This window comes from Natator depressus, chromosome 1, assembly GCF_965152275.1.
Source record: "Natator depressus isolate rNatDep1 chromosome 1, rNatDep2.hap1, whole genome shotgun sequence".
In the NCBI taxonomy this organism is placed as follows: Eukaryota; Metazoa; Chordata; order Testudines; family Cheloniidae; genus Natator; species Natator depressus.
This window is the reverse complement of record NC_134234.1, coordinates 100,806,811-100,824,736: the sequence shown is the minus strand read 5'-3', so window position 1 is coordinate 100,824,736 and position 17,926 is coordinate 100,806,811. Positions and strand designations below refer to the sequence as shown.

General features: G+C 40.8%; 1 protein-coding gene across 3 annotated transcripts in view; it reads left to right on the top strand.

The window, feature by feature from the left end:
- FGF14 (fibroblast growth factor 14) overlaps nt 1–17,926 on the top strand; it is a 637,878-nt gene that overhangs the window by 339,258 nt on the left and 280,694 nt on the right. The window contains exon 2 of one of the 3 annotated variants that reach the window (XM_074963214.1): nt 17,524–17,563. The exons of the other annotated variants lie outside the window; for them this stretch is intronic. The gene's annotated coding sequence lies outside the window, so the exon portion shown is untranslated. The remainder of the gene's footprint in view (nt 1–17,523; nt 17,564–17,926) is intronic. 3 annotated transcript variants of the gene reach the window in all.

The following is a 17,926-nucleotide window of genomic DNA, read 5'->3' as shown; positions in this document are numbered from 1 at the left end:
TGAATTGATTGGCTACATCCGCCCTGGGATTGGATGTAAGAAGCTAAAGAATTTCAAGGTGCAGACGACACCCATGTTGTTGGCCTGAGTGACGGGCAGGATGGTGGTGGTGTCCACAGTGATCAAGAAAGGAGGTGAGGGGGCCTCAGAGAGGAAAATTAAGAACTCAGTTTTAGCCTCTTTGATTTTGAGCTGATGCTTAATGTCCACCAGGGATTGTCAGAGAGACAAGTTGAGATTGTAGTTTGGATGGAAGGAGATATGTGTTGAGTAAAGAGGTAGAGATGTGAGTCTTCAGCTTAGTTGAATTTGTGTTTGCAGATGAGATTACCCACAGACAAGGTGCAGAGGGAGAAGAGAAGAGGACCAAGGACAGAGCCCTATGGAACCAACACAGAAAGGCAGGAATGAGGAGGAATGAGGATCTTCCAAAATTAATATTTACATTTTTACAACAGTGTGTAGGAGCCCCAATCATGGACCAGGACCCAGAGATAAGGTGTAAAGGGAAAAGGAGCAATTGGAAAAGCGGAACCAGGAGAGGACAGTGATGGAAACCAAAGGAGGAGAAGATGTAATGAAGAACACGGTTGACCATGTCGAAGGTGATTGATAAATCAAGGAGGATGAGTATGGAGCACTGGTTCTGAGATTTGTGGGAAGGAAATCAATAGAGACTTTGGCGAGAGCAGTGTCAGCAGAGTACTAGAGGTGGAAGCCAGACTGGAGAGGAATTGGAGGAGAGGAATTCCAGGCGGTGACTGTAGGCAGAGTGTTCAGTAAGCTTAGAAATTAAAGGGAGACTGGAAATAGGGTGGTAGTTGGACAAGCAAGTGGGGTCAAAGGTGCATTCTTTTTTTCAAAACTACTTTGCTTTTGAACACTTAATAATCGAAAAGATATATAGAAAGTGGGTACCTGTCGACTTCTGTGGGCATTTTTTTTTAAATACAGAATTATACAAGAAGATTCTTGTATAAATAATAGTCACAAGAAGTGATGCAAATACTTACAAAACTGATAGATTGCAAGAGTGCACAGCACAAGCAGGCCTAAACTACCATTGCAGGAATGCCATAAACCTCTGTATTCAAAGGAGAATCTTATCTGCCAGCTTTCACTATTCTTTCCCAACAAAAACATAATTTCAATATTACTAGTTCCACTAATAAGATTGACAGGAACCTTTACTTTGCGAAGAGTCACTGCAGCAGAAGAGCTTTGGAGAAGCGAAAAGAGGAGATGAAGAAGCAGCAGAAGCAAGAAGGGGAGATCATCAGAGAGAACTTACAGAGCTATATAGAAAAGCCACAGCAGTGAGCAGAAGAGGCAGGGAAGAGCAAGTGTGGGGAGGAGAAATTAAAAACTGGTGAAGAAGGTAAAAAGAGAAACAGCAGCAGGAGAAGTAGGAAAATAGTTACGAGTCCTTTCATGTTTATTTGACTTATGCTGTACATGCCAACCAATCATACACAAATGATTCCTTGCTACCAGTCAGTCAAAGAATAATCCAGGCAGTAACCAGGTGTTAGGGGCCCAAGACTAGATTCTAACGTGTGCGTTTCAAAGCTCCTCTTTACCCTATTACTGAAAGCTTGGGATTATCTAGTGTTGGTGGAGGCAGACCAGGAAGCTTGTCTTGAGAAATTCACTGCTCTAACCTAAATGGAGGACGTGGGGCATGGTGCAGAGCAGGCTAGCTCTGCAGGGAGAAAAGTAAGTCAACATAGGCTTTTTAATCACTCTGGCATCAGAGAAAGGGAGGGGACTGCTTATGAAACAAAAGAATCTGGGGCACTTAAATGAAGCCTCTTCTCCCGGTAAGGGTAGCTGAAGAGACAATGACACAAAACTAGGAGATGGTTAGCTAAAATAAGCTCCTGGAAGCCAAACCAAAGCACTAGCAGGCAGATAAACAGGAGCAATTCATCTCTCTGTCTATTTAGTGTCTAACAACTACCACGCTGAGGATACTCTTGTGACATGTTGCTTTGAATTTTGTAGGGCTTGTGTGTGTATTTAATTATTTTAATGTCTTTGTGTTGTAATAAACTCTTTGCATTAGAACGAGAAAAATCCTTCCATTTCTCTTCTCCTTTATTCCACCATTTTTCTGGTGGGCAGCCACATCCTGATACTCCACTGAAGACATGTCTTCATTTGCAACCTGTTTTATGACCAGTCCCAGTGCGTGAATAATACCTGTATCTTTATTTCAATAATGGTAAATATAGGCACATCATGTCTTGAGTATTTTGAGTTAAACTGCACTCAAACATCTACATTTGGATTTTGCATTAAACTATAATACCTTTGTCCATGTAGTTAAAATAGCTTCATATGTATGAAAACAGGAAGCTGTAGTGAAGTGTTCTATGATGATTTCAGTTTCTTCGGGTTCCACTTAATAAATAAGGCAAGAGATGGTGGTTCATGGTAAATCAATTCAATGATTAATTCCTAGAATAATCCTACGGAGGAGAGCAATCCAGTCTCTAGTCTAAAAAAACAGATTCATTGTTTTTCTTTTCACACTAAGGTAGATTGGCCGATGCAGAACATCTTACACCTATAGGTTCCATCCCACCAATTGAGAAAGAGGCATTCATTACAGATCATACAATTGTTATTAAGTCATATCTAGGGAAAAGCAAGTTTTTGTGAATAATGATTTCTTCAGCAATGCATGGCCAGTAGTCAGGTTTCCATTTAAAATCTGCAATATTCTTGTAATTAATACAAATATTGTGTTACCTGACCAACTGCTGTAATCATCTATCGGCTTTGGAAATTCTGCTCAGATCTTCCAAAGTGGTTTTAGTCATAATGGTTCCCTTAACCATGCTTTAGGGAGGGATGGTGAATTACTTTCATGGACTATTTCAGCTGATTTACTGTGTTGTAATTTTATTTTTGGGCTGTGTTAGTTCCATGGAGTTATACTGTATACTAAAGGTTTACAGTAGGTTAGGCCACTGTTAATTTGACTCAGCTATGCCACTCAGGTATGTGAAAAATCCATATGCCTGAGTGACACAGCTACACTGACTTAACTCTTGTGTAGACAGAATTCTTCTGTTGACCTAGCTACTGCCCCTCAGGGAGGTGGATTAACTACAGCAGTTGTTCTCACCCCTTAGCTGTAGTGAATCACCACATTGAACAGTTGTGCTGCTGTACTGCTTCTTCTGTAGACATAGCCTTAGATATACAAGTTCTAGGGGAGCTGGGTCAACTGCCTCTTAGTTAATGATAGATCCCTTTTCATCTCGATCCAGAACTGCATCTGATTGTCATTCTTCTTGCTGCTATAAGAGCTCCATCTTCTCTGAAAAGAGGAGAGGCACCACAGTTAAAAATAATGACAAAAACTGAGTTTGAATTTTTGTTTGATTTATTAATCTCTTCCTTATAGATGATTCCCCTTGAGAGGTAGCATACTGTATTACTTTTAATGTTGTTTGGCAAACTCCTGGTACCCAAATAGAGACTTGCCAATTTACATTTGTTCTACTTTTAATTGCAATTTATCAAAATGTATCTAAGTACTACAGCTTTGGAAACAAATCTAATTGCAATAAATGTGTACCTGAATATTAATTTTGGGACGAGTAAATTTCATATTTAATGTAGCAGTATCAGCACTTCTCTGACTAATTATTAACAATAAATAGTTTTACCTGTACTATTTATTGTGAACAGCAAAGGCCAACGAAGACAACAAAGGCCATGAGATTTGGCCAAATGGCTACAACTTTATGACTTAAGATAACAAAATAGGTACCCCTGACGGACGGCTCGTTCTGGCAGCTGGCAACCTATGAAGGAGGGAGGTGAACCTCTATGACGACCTATCACCAGCCTCCTCTCCCCTCCCCCTGCCCATGCTCAATTCCAGAGCAGCCTAAATGTCCAAGGCCTAATAAGCTTATTTTCACTAAAGGACCTTACTGGCCTACATAATTCCAAGTTCTAGCCAGGGCCTTCACTTTGCAGGTTACATACAAAGAAGTACAAACCTTGCCATCAAAGCATGAGCATCCTTGCACAAGAGGGGACTTAAAGTAAGACCATGTGCATGACAGTGTGAGGAGAGACTTGCCAAGGCTACAACACGCTTCTGCTAGTGACAGGATTGAGGTTGAGAAGGAAGAGGCCTGCTTCAGCCTGTTACCACCTTCTATGGGTTATGGCCTGCCTGCCTGACCCCACTTAAAAGCATAAGGACTGATCAATAGCATCCCTCCTAAGAAGGGAAGGCTGCCATTAGTTAGCAGGTGCCTTGGTGCCACCCGAGGTGGGAGGGTGTCCTGCTACACAATCTGACAACAGCTGAGATGGCCAACTTTTCTATCATACACCATCCATAGATAGTTGCCTAGGAAGAAATTGTAAAGCAAGCCAAAGCAGAGGTAGGCAAACACATACACTTGCTTGGATTGCAGATGGCTATGTATAAGCTAATGGTTTGGCCTTTGGACTGAGAACTTTGCACATGTTCGTCATGCCACAGTCTCAAATACTGTCTCTTAACTGGAATCGTAGCCATTTCAGAGACACAAGTTCAAGAATGAGCATTAGTAAGCAAGGAATTTACTAAGCAATGTAAGCAAATATGAATGGATTTAAATCTGTGCTACCATAAAAACTGGGAATGTTTTATCTCATCTCATCAAGAACGTTGTGAAAAATGGCTAACAAGGTGGAATTTGGAAGTCTCATATTTTCTAGAGGGAACGATGGTAAATTTTGAATGAATAATTTAACTAAATTACATACTGCATTGTCAACAGGGTTGAATCAAGACAGTGTGTGCTAGAATTGTGACCTGATGTCCGTTGCTATTCATTAAACTGTATATCGGTTGACAATAATAGATGGTGTTGACAAATTATTACTTTTTCTTTTGTTATTCAGCAGAATATCACTGTCAACTCCATTAAAAAAATAGTTCAATATGTAATGGCATTTCTAAAGAACTGCTTACAATTTAGCATTAATTAGTGCTACCTTTCAGTCTGTAGTCTACTTGCTTTCATTGTCCTTACAAGTTCAGTGTTACTCATGATGATTTGGAATGTGTGTGCCTCTGATGAACGTCCTGATGAAATCTTTGCGCAAGTGTAAAAAACCCAAACACATACTGTGTTTGAGGTAGAAACTATATCGGATGTAGTGTGTAATAAAAGAACTTTAGTTCTAAACATGCTCCAATTGTGTGCCTCGATTTTCTGAATTAAAAGAGAGGAGAAAATGGCAGGGTGGCGTATGTGTGTTATGAAAATAATAAACTAGGTCTCTAATCCTGCAAATCCTAACTCCTGTGAGTAATCCATCTCTTATCAGTGAGATTATTTGTGTAATGATTATTTATAGAAAGAAGGGCTTACAGTCTGGGTTCTTGTTTCCTTGCAATTGTTTGATAAATGTTTTATTTTTTACTCATGTTTTTCTTTATTTCATCGCTTTACTTATAAACTGGCAAACCTTTGGTTTTTAAACATTCTTCAGCCTTGCTGCATCTTCATGGCTCCCCAGTTGAGAAGTTTCAGAGTGGTAGCCGTGTTAGTCTGTATCAGCAAAAACAACAAGGAGTTCTTTTGGCACCTTAGAGATTAACAAATTTATTTGGGCATAAGTTTCGTGGGCTAAAACCCACTTCATCAGATGCATGGAGTGTATTTTTCACTCCATGCATCTGATGAAGTGAGTTTTAGCCCATGAAAGCTTATGCCCAAATAAATTTGTTAGTCTCTAAGATGCCACAAGGACTCCTCGTTGTTTTTACAGTTGAGAACGCAATGATTTTAGGGTGGGGTTTTCTGCGTTTGGGCAATGTGCTGAATTACTTTGGAAAGTTTTATGCCCTTTGAGACTCTGTGACTAGAACTGGTGGTGCTTTGCCTTGGTTTTATCTCCATAGCCTGAACCTTCAAGAGTCTGAGCATTTCTTCTCAATTGCTGAGGATTTGGCTCAATGATTTTAGAAACATGTAAGTGTAACTTGCATCCTTTTCCAAGCAAAATTACACTGGTTCATGGTAGCTTGGCAGCAAGAGACTGCTTCACTTTCAGAGGGGTTGATTTTCCCCTCTAGTGACTATAGAATGCTGTGTTAAATCCAGAGCTCAGTTCTTCTCAAGGTCAGACTATTCGAGTCATGTTCTCGGGATGGTATCAGAGGCCTTGACATCTGAACTCAGTAATGGATTCTTCCCTGCCTGACTGAACATTCGCCACTTGGAAGAATTTGAATGAGGCTCCGGGCTGAAGTGATTGGGCTTTTTCTAGTTGACAGGTTAGCAATGGAGATGGAAAAATACTTCTCTCCTCTTCTCCCCCCTCAGAAAGTTTATGAAGGGGAGGGTGCAGACCCTGAAGCAGATTGGCAAGTGTCCTACCACTTTAGAAACTAGGGACTGGGTGAGGTGGGTGTGATATTATTCCCTCCTTTTTAACTCTCCGGAATAAACATATGTCTATATATTTTTTTAAATATTGCCTGGAACTTTTCCTCCAACTGTGTGTCCACAGTTGTTTCTGGTTCTCTAACAATGTAGAAATTCCACAAGATGTATAGTCCTAGGAGCGTGAGTGATATTCCTGAGCATCAAGAATCATGTAAATGGAGTATTCATTTGTCTGGTTCTCCTTCTCCCAACAACTTTGCAGCAGTTAGTTTAGACTCTGTCTGGTTATCACGTTGGTGTGCCTGGCAACTTGAATCTGCAGCATTGGCAGGATTGGGGGGTCTGAGATCCTATAGCCACTTTGTGCTTTTTAAGCCTTTCCATCTGGGGATCATTTAATACGAAAGGCTTTTTCACATAATACATTTACTATCAAGGGCTGTGAAAATGAGGTAATGGGTTTGAAATGAGACTACTCCTCCAAACAATGAGGCTGAGCCTAAGTAATATAACCAGTAATGACAAGCAGGTGAAAGGATTTTCCTGAATGGATTAGAGATGATCTGGGTTAATCTCTTGCTGCACAAAGGAAGAAGTATGTTCTGTTTGCACACTTGGTAATTACCGTGGGTCACATTCTGCTTTTAGTAGCTCTTTAATTGTATTATTCTGAATTTATCCTGGTGAGCACAATCTGGTCCAGCATCTAAAATCCAGAATATGTGTTTTAGTATCCCTACTCACTGCTCTGTAGGAATGTGACTATTATTTCAAAGATATCAGAAACAGCCTATATAAGAATCCATTTTCCTTCCACTCTAATAGAATGGTGTGAACAAGGATTTCAAAATCTGGCCCAAAGCCACTACAATTTTATAGTAGATTGAGTATTAAATAGTCTCTTACAAAAGTGGCAAAGAATCCTGTGGCACCGTATAGACTAACAGACATATTGGAGCATAAGCTTTCGTGGGTGAATACCCACTTCGTCAGATGCATGACAGACATGCATCTGACGAAGTGGGTATTCACCCACGAAAGCTTATGCTCCAATATGTCTGTTAGTCTATACGGTGCCACAGGACTCTTTGCCGCTTTTATAGATCCAGACTAACACGGCTACCCCTCTGATCTCTTACAAAAGTGAGTCATGCTGTTACAAGTGTTGCAGTTTTTGTTTAATTGTTTAAAAACAGTAAGGGGATATTTTAAAAGGCAGAAATGGCTGGTAGGTCCCCAACTTCCATTGAAAACCGCCTAAAAGTAGTTTCTTTTTTGTCTATAGTTCCCTTCTGGAGACTTCTAGGTAAGAGCAGCAACTATTTAGAAGATTGGGAATAATGTAATTGTGTAGACTTCTGCTTGTAAACTGGATGTACCCACAAATATTTAAGTTAAAGAGGCCTGTTACACATTGGTGTGCAGAGAGAGTGGGAGGGTAGAAAATGACAATCCTGAATCCAGACCGTTGTGGTACAACATAATGTGTTTGAGAGTTTTTGGAGTAAAAAAATAGTTTGAGAGCAAGTAAATGATCAAAGGAAACTTGAATCAACCCCCAAAAGTAAGCAGCCTACAGCTCTACTTCCCTGTAGAACTGAGACTGTTTACCAGCAGAACCAGCTGTTGTAGTAGCAAGGTACTAACAAACTTCAACAGGACTTAATTTTTTAAAGTGGAAACCTCTTTTCCAAGCTGCTGCTGCCCCCTCAGTAGCTCTCCCTCAGCCTCTTCAACTCCTCCCTCTTCCTTCCTGTTTCCTGTCCTTTCAGACTCCCAACAGCCAGTGCTCCCAATTCTAATAATTACAAGCAACATCAAAACACCACACCAGCCAAACTAGCTATATCCCCTAATTGGCATAGCCTGCCCTAACAAAAGGTAGGGGCAGTGGAAATCAGGGAGCCACATGAAGAAAAACTGACATTTACAAAGATTGTCAGTGTATATTAGGGTGTGGGGGGTGTTATATAACGTAGTGTGACAGTTTAAGAAACAGAAGTGGAGTGAAAGGAGAGAAAAATCCAAATGAGAAGGAAGAATGAAAAAGTGGCACATTACTAAAATATACTAAAATATCTCCTTACAGAAAAGCCCTCCCACAAAGGCCTTGGCTCTGCTTTCCCTTTTTCGTCTCTCTCACTGGCCGTTATCCTACGTGGGGCTTAAGCATTACAGAGGGCTTTGTGCTGGGCCTTTGCTCTAGGAAGAATTTCACACTTTGTGTATTTTCAAACAAAAACATTAGCTTAACTTAAGGGTGCTATGGCATATTAACAAAAGAAAATAATAATCCAAATACCTTTACATTAAGGCAGAATTTAGAACAACTTGTGCTTTTGCATAGGAATGAGAGGGAGGTCCACAATAGCAGAAACTGTAAAATGAAATCTGTGAGTTCTTATTAATTGTGTGTGTTGGGGTAGCACTTAGGAGCCCCAGTCATAGACAAGGACCCCATAGTGCTAGGCACTGTACAAACTTACAACAAAAGGCAATCATTATGCTCATAAAATCTGACAAGTAAAGTTCATTTCTTTCCCATTGGTCATTGTAGCATGTTTCTTTCATTAAGTAGCCATATAAAACAAATCTATTGAGAGAGCTTTATTTTGACGTTTCCCGGTTAAGCCTGCTTTATGAATATGCACAATCTTATTTTTGTAAAACTCCACACATCTCACCACCCAATATCAGGGTCACGTCATATTTAACCTAGATATACTCTTTAGAAAGGGCTTGGTGGGTTTTGCTCCCTCTCTTTAAAGCACCAAGCACAAAGATAGCATGATAATAAGAAATGTGATCTTTTCCACATGTGACTGTTTATGATGCAATTAGCCCCCATTCTTTACTGGCTTTATAACAGTACAGAATAGCAAAAAGAAAATAAATGACATTGATTAAATTACTTCCTTTTACAGATGATATAGTTAGTTGGGCCATGCCAGTTTGCAGAACAATGGATGATTATTTCAATTGCTCTAAGAAATACGTATTAATTATGCCGCCATATATGCATATACCTAGTAATTTTACTATTGTTTATGTCAAAGTGTATTTTAGTAATTGGATAGCTACTAAAATTGTTGGGTCCAAAATAATTCGGTACACTTTTTAATGCAACTGTGAAATGTCTATATAGTACATACATTCCATGACATGGTAAAATATACATATTGTAACCCTTGCCACTGTAAATTTAGTCCTTGAGCCCAATTCATCCAGGCTGTAACTCCACTAACGTCAATGAATTTGATCCCTTATTATGTCTACATTATTTGATATACTCATTTTGAACATTAGAGAAAACGTTCATTTGCACATGTCGATATAATCCTGGATTCGTAGCAGAACACTGATTTGATAATGCAAAATCATTTCTGGAGATCTGCATGTAAAAGCAATAGGCTCTAGAGGTCAGGATGCAAAAGAGGTTGATAATGGGATACCGAGTCTTCTTCACCTCTTGGTTACCAGTTAAAATCGGGCTCATGATAATGGGAACAAATAGGTCTGATCACATGAAGGCTGTTTAGGGGTCCTCTACGAAATGTGTTGGTTTCAATTTTATTTCACATTATAAAAGCTACCACCACAATAGACAGTCAGTTGAATTTTTGTTGGTAGCATCAGCACAGAGGTCAATGACTGAAGAGCAAAACTTCATTTTCTGTCTTAGATGTAGTCCCGCCAGCTAGTGAAAATATATCTGGATGATATTGGGGAAGTTTGGAATATCACTGCCCATGATGTATCTTTGGTGGATAGATAGGGAACCAAACAGCCTTCCCATTCACTTCATTTACTCTGTTTGTCAATCTCATTTTAAAACTTTACCTTTGTGTCTGTCTTCCTCTCTTCTCCTACACAATATTATTTCATACAGCAAGCATTGTAGCAGTAACAAAAAAATGTCATTCAAGGAGGTGGAATGCATCCGATGAAGTGAGCTGTAGCTCACGAAAGCTTATGCTCAAATAAATTGGTTAGTCTCTAAGGTGCCACAAGTCCTCCTTTTCTTTTTGCGAATACAGACTAACATGGCTGCTACTCTGAAACCTATACATCGTCAGACTCCATATTACTTCAGTCTGTTCTTGCCTATTGTCTCTCAGTTCTCCGCAGTTTTGTGACTAATCCTATTTTGCCTGTTTGTTTCTCAAAAGAAGGAAGAAGTAAAGAAGGACATACATGTTGGGGGGTCAGTGAGTAAGAAAGTGCAAAGAATCCCTTAAATTAGAGGGGAGGGAACATTAATTTTGAAACATCCACTGCTGATACTGGCTCCCATGTCACAGGGTGACTTGTCTCTTTGGGAACCTCCTGCCATTCCAGCCCCTTGAAGGTCTCTTCTCTGTAGGGTAGTTAAAATGTGGGTGTTGTTTAATCCCTGATACAGCCCAGTAAATTAGTGCATAGAGCTAAATCTGGTAGCTGTCTCCAACTCCTCCAGGAGTTGCAGGTCTGCACTCACACTTTTCTTTCCCTTCCTCACAGTATAGGTCTTGGGGAAATCAAGTTTCCTTTATTACCTTGTACATTTCTCTTCAGTTGAGGGCATGGAACTTGGGTTGTCCTCTTCCCTCCATTCAACTGTAAATACCAGGCTCAGGAAGCCCACACACTGTTTCTATACGAGGAATTTCTGGGTTTTTTACTTAGGCCACTGTGTAAGGTTCATCTGTCACATTGTCATCACCACAAGATCATGACTATTTTTTTAATGTTCTGACTTATGCCATGCTCTCCACAGCAAAAAGATGTTCCTGCATGTGCCTACTGGGCTCTCTCTCCTTTTAGCTTTTACGACTGTTTGGTCTCCTATATTGTAGCACCTCCCAGTGCCCTTTAATTCCCTGCTAACTGGATGGTGCCCCAGCCTTAGAACAGGCTTTCTAGTGACTGAAATTCTGGTTCCCTTTCAGACAAATAATTCCTGTTCATAAGAACAAAAGAACGGACATACTGGGTCAGACCAAATGTCCATCTAGCCCAGTATCCTGTCTTCCGACAGTGGCCAGTGCCAGGTGCCCCAGAGGGAATGAACAGAACAGGTAATCATCAAGTGATCCATTCCCTGTCACCCATTCCCAGCTTCTGGCAAACAGAGGCTAGGGACACCATCCCTACCCATCCATCCCTGTTCCTCTGAAACTTCCTGTTCCTGCCCTCTTGCTTTTGGTTCAGGGCTCCTAACTACCTTCCTTGTTCATCCCTGTGGGACCCATGTTAGGGGGAATAGTGATCCTGAGGATCTGATCTCCTGGATGACAGTTTCACATAGGTCTGGAGGTAATTTCTGTGCGAGGGAGCTTTTGTTCTGAAGGAACTTCCTAGTGAAAATTCTAGTGATTTTGAACATCCAGAATGTTGGCAACTCCTAAAATAGAACTTCCATTGCCTAAATCTGAGATGGGAGCCCCTGAATTTAGCAATATGGCTCTCACCTTCAGCAAGTCTTCTCAGGATGCCTTAGGAATTGGGTCCAGTTGGAGGTAAGGTGGATGCAATGTGACATTTTATTTGTGGCCCTTAGAATTGATAGTCATGTTAGCCGAATTATGCAGATAAACCTGGCCTTCTTTTCAGATTGTGTATTTGTAGCATTCAGCCCTGACTATGATTAATCTGGGCAGGTATCAAGTATTTGACAGAAAGCTGCTATTATCTGTGATGTAGCCTGACTGCTAGGTCTACTGGGATATCCAAGGTAAATCAGATATGTAGAAATAAAGGGAATTTGAGTGAGAAATCAGAAGCTGCTGTCAATGGCTGTAATCTCTTCAGGAAAGACTTTACAAGCAGGTCAGGGACATCAGAGTCAACATTACCATTGCCCTGGAAACAAGAAATACAGTCCCATGCTGCAATCCTCAGGTGTACTTTTATCTAAGAGCTTGCTTCCTTCCCCCCCCCGCCCCCCAAATGTCAGCTCTAGTTTGGGTTTCCAACAGAAGGAAGTGAATGCTAATGAATCATCTGCTTCCATAAAGGTTAGTTGTGCGGAAATAGTGCCTCTGTCTGACTACATTTCATCAATTGTGCCTGCCTCTTAGTAATTAAATAACCTGTTCAACTCTTTCTTTGCTTTACTAGGTGGGTCTGTCTATAATTTCAGCAAGTTTGCAGTCCATTCTCCTGAGGGGAGTGAGAATATATGACTGTCTAGGCCACTGTCACAGGCTGCTCCACTCACTGTTGTGCTGGTGCCTTCTCCTGGTCACTCTGGGGATTAACTCTTAAGGCCGACACCCCTGTTCGTGGTCACCCCATCACACACCCTTCCCCTCAAGACTGTAACCCAGGGGTGGGCAGGTATTCTACTCTAAATCACCTACCCCACATGTGCTGCAGCTGGACTCTCAGGTCATCCCTTTCTTGTCTTAGGCCCCTGACCATAAGCTTCAGCCTGTCCCATTCCTCCATACCACTTCTAAACTTTTCTCTCTGGGATTCTAGGTCCCTCATGACCCCTTGCAAGGCCTAGCCTCTGTTTGCCAGAAGCTGGGATGGGTGACAGGGGATCGATCACTTGATGATTACCTGTTCTGTTCATTCCCTCTGAAGCACCTGGCATTTGCCACTGTTGAAAGACAGTATACTAGGCTAGATGGACCTTTGGTCTGATCCAGCATGGCCGTTCTTATGCTCTGCAGCTAATATCTTTTCTGCCAGCTGGTTCACCTGTTCCCCTGAATCCCCTAGCACCCTCACTCCTGTTTTGTGGTTCATCTCACTGTTAGAACTCCAGGGAAGAAGTTGAGAAATCCAGGGACTTTCTCCTCTCCTCTCTCCTCTCCTCCCCCCCACACCCCCCCGCCCCCCAGTCTCACCTGCCTTGTGGCTTTCTCTGCCTTTCTTATGGGGTCCTTATGGGCCTCTGGTTCTCCTTTTCTCTCTTGCCTCAGTCCCTTGCCTTTTTTCCTGGCTCTCCTCCTTTTCCATGTGGGGGCAATGCCTCTTGATATGACCCTTGTCCCTACACCAAAAGCAAATAGACCTGTATATACATTTGGATTTCCCACAGTCTCTGCTGGTTTTCAAGAACCTGTCCCCATATGGCATAGACCTGTCCCTGTTGTTTCTCCACTCCCCTCTATGTGAGCAGTGACTCCAGCATCCATGCTGGTAGGGGATAACTTCCCTCACCCTATCACAGACACATTTAGTACTGAAGTATCAAACTTTCTCTTTCAAGTTCTTACAAAAATGCAAATTCTGACCCTTCTTTTTGGCCAGTCATTAGCCTCCAAAGTCTTTACTAAGTCCTAGCAAGACTGACAACCCTCATTTGCCAGAAGAGGATTTTATTTTTATATTTATACACACATACACACACCACCAGTTTTATTTTTTCTACTTTACTTGGGCTCCTTTTTTTATCAGGACTTAGTCTGCCTGTGACTTTGCATATTCTTCCTCTCATTTTACCGATCAATTCTTTTCTGTCACAAGGAGAATTTGTGTTTAATCCGTTCTCAATGGTTGTTCTGTCTCTGTGTGATCCTGGATGCAGTCAGGATGCTACGGTTTCTGTCTTAAGTATTTGATATTTAATAAGAGTTAAGCTCCAAATTAAGCTTTCTCCACATTTAGTGCACTTGAGATGTCTCTTACATGTAGATTCTCTGCTACATTGTAGTTTCCTTGAGATCTTTCCCCACTTCTGTGGGGTCTCTTGCACCTCCTTCTGGGCACAATTATGGAATAACCTGCTCATAGGAGAGTTTCTTTCTGATTTCCATCACTTAGCTGTTGGTTTATCCCCTGGGGGATTATATGCTAATATTAAGTATCCTAATGTAGCTGTGGGTGTTCTGATGATTCAGATAAATGTCTATTTTAAACAAAAAGCCGATTAAGCTCATGTCCTCCAGGGTAACTTGCAGCAATGAGTTTCCCAGGTTAATTATGGATCAGTTTTACATCTGTTGCCTTTCCTTTTCATTGAATGTCCCCTGGTGTTAGGATTATGAGAAAAGGTAAATTTACCTTCTCTGTACTATTTATTATAAAGTATATCTTAATCATTTCCTTTCCGTAAAAACTAAACAAGTTTTAAAATTTTCAGTCTCTTCTCTTACAGAAGTCTTCCCATGCCTTGATAATTTTCATCCCTCACCTTTGAACCTCCTTTCTTTATGTTATATTCCTTTTGAGAGAGCATGACCAGAATGAAACACAGTATTCCAGGGAAGGGCGTACCACTGATGTATATGATAGTATAATAATTTCAATATTTTCTGTCCTCTTCTTTAGGAACCCTACATTTTGTTTGCTTTTCTGATCACTCCTGAACATTGCACAAATATTTTCATTGAGTTGGTCAGAATGATGCCCAGGTCTTTTTTCCTAATGGCTCCAGTTAAATTAGTGACTGGTCACTTCATAGTTTATTATTTTGTTTCAACAAGTCTCTCTCGACATCTCAATCCTTGGAAGTAATTCCTGTATATCAGTGCTGGGCAACCTGTGGCCCATCAGGGTAATCTGATTGTGGGCCGCAAGACATTTTCCTGGCATTGACCATCCGTAGGCACAGCCCCCCCGCAGCTCCCAGTGGCTGTGGTTCGCCATTCCCAGCCAATGGGAGCTGCGGGCCGCAGGGACGTGCTGGCCACTGCTTCCCACAGCTACCATTGGCCGGGAACAGCGAACCGTGGCCACTGGGAGCTGCGGGGGGCCATGCCTGCGGATGGTCAACATCAGTAAAAAGTCTGGCGGCCTGCAATCAGATTACCCTGATGGGCTGTATGTGACCCACGGGCCGCAGGTTGCCCCTCACTGCTCTATATTATCTGAAAAGAGTTGTTCCACGACATGTCCTGTAGTGAACACTGAGGCAAAGAAATCATTTTGCTTGTTTGCAATGTACTTAAATACTCCTTCTCCAGAGGATACACTGATTCTCTTGCAGCTGCCTTCCTGCTTCTGATACATTTCTTAGATTTTTCTCTATATATTGGGCTATGTACTCTTCAGCTTGCCTCTTAACATGCCACATTTCCATTACATTTTGCTTTCTCCTTCCTATTATCTTTACTGGTCTTGAATTTTCATTTTTTAAGGGATATCTGTTTTTCCTCAAACAATGTCTTGAACCTTGCCTTTTAACCGTATTGCTTTTCTCCCTAGCCCTCCTGCTTGTTTTTTTGTTTACAGGTATGACTTAGCTGTAGTATTCTTAAGTAGCTTTCACAAGGAGTCTAACTCCTCGCATTAGACTGTTAGGTCATTTTTTTTCATTCCCCGCCCCCCCTTCCCCGCCTTTTTTTGTTGTTAATTCCCCTTTCTAAAGTTTAGTGTCTCACCGCTAACTCTTGCTACAATCTCTCTCCGAAAGCTGTTGAACTTAATTACTATTCGTTAGTGGCATAGTTACTAAATAGTTCCTATTTGTTATAGTTAATATTTTTATATATTACATACACATACACACACGCGCACACACACACACACACACTATAATAATGGTAAACAGCTATTCCCGTGAGTAATTTAGGATTTTTATTAAGAGTAGCCTCTCCTGTTATATGATCTAGAATCAGCTGTTCCAAGGGGCAATTTTTTTAAATGTCAAGAAATTGCTTCTCTAGACCTTGTCTTGTTGTGACATTTGACCAGTTTATAAATGAGGAGTTGAAGGTTCCCCTTTTAACTGTTTTATTAGGCTTACTTACCTCTTCGGTCTTTTTCTGATAAGGAAACTAATAGTAGCACTGTGCTTGTACGTCAGTGTTCTTATGATTTGGAATTTGTTTCTAAACAGATGTAAGTATGTGGTCCTCTCCATTCAAATATGTGTTTCATTAGATTTTGCGGAATCTTTTAGGTATAGTGCTACCTGGCCACCTCTAAAACCTAATCTGTCCTTACTGGTTGGTTTATAGTAATTCTATCATATTTCTCCCATGCCATGTCATCTTCCATTGCCAGGCATTATAGTTTGCCTATTTTTGGTTTTTGTGCTTCTTTGTTTAGAGCAGTTGTGTTAACAGGTAGTCTCTGAAGAAGATCTTGCTTGTTAATTACTCTTTTCAATAAGCTCCTGATTTCTTCTTTTTTTTTTTTTTCTCCTCCCTCTCTCCCTGAGAAAAGGTCTCCGGATTCAAGAAGGCTCTTGAACTCAGCACTTCCATTTCCACTCTCCAGTGTCCCATATTCTTTATTTCACACATCGGCCTTCTTTTGAAAATATCTTCCAGGCCTCATTTTGAGCGCTTTCATTTGCTTTCTACTTAAGTGGCTTTAATTTAGTTGCCACTTTCTCTGCTAGATACATAGATGGAGTTCACTGTTTTTTGAAGTGACTTATTTGCAGATATTTCCAGACAAAGTTGTTTGAGTTACATCTGGACTTCATCCCTTAAGTTGTAAGACTCTCATGTAAATCCCTTTTCCCAAGACCCAGACTGGGCATTGATTGTTATTTAGATTTAAGAGGGCTATCAAATTTTCTTTATCCCAGACAAAGCCTCTTTGAAATTCTAAGAAAATTTTGTTTGCTGCTCTGAAAAAAATAAGATTTTAGCAGCTTTTTATAACAAGCGTTGCGTGGTGCAGTGAAGACTATCTCAATAATCCCTACCAAAATGTAACCGGTCTCTGTTCTGGACAGTGTACTAGAGACACTTCAGTCTCCTGGGCAAACAGAATTTAGGCGGCAACGTCTGATATATGCAGGACTGGTATATGGTGCCTGCTTCATTCTTACACAGATGATTTTGGTTGAAGAGTACCACTTAAACGAAGGCACCTCCTTATTTTCATTCTTTGCCACATCTGCTTGCTGTATGGACTCTTGTTTTGTAGGATGGGAGAAGAGGGGGCATACAAAAATGCAAAATTACATACTAGTAATTGTGTTTGTCTTAGTCTCTCTTCTCCCATTTTAATTCTTCCCTGCTTCCCCTCTTACATAATCCTGGCTTTATACATAATGATATGCATCCTAATTCTGCAAAGTTTGTGCCTTACTTTTTCAATGACTAAGGGTGGAATGAGTGGAATATTACCATATAAAAATACATTCTGTGCTGAGAGTCTTTTTGCCTCCTGCTTCCCAGTAGGTAGAGCTATAACGCTTGCTGTATGGAATCTTGTTTTGTAGGAAGGAAGAAGAGGAAGGACTACAACAACCACAAATAGTGGTATGTAATTTTCCCTTTCTCCTTTGTCTCTCCCTATTTATTAGTCTTATAATTGATGGTATAATATAATGTCTTACCTTTCTGGTTGCTGTAACTTATACGAACATTACCTTCTGGTCTCATATTGTCTAATTTGGTAAAGTATTTTGGGGAAGAGTTTGAATGAAAGATGATGTACCAAACAAAGTTATGTCGGATGGTAGTGACTCTTGGTCACTGCTTAGCTGAGCTGAATTTGAAGGGTGAACTAAATGAGAGAGGTCTGAATCCCATTACCAGTGATCAGAGCCATTCAGTCCTCCCTTTTAGCTTTTATACAATGTGCAAAAAGTTGGATTTGATAGAGAATAACTGGGGGGAAAT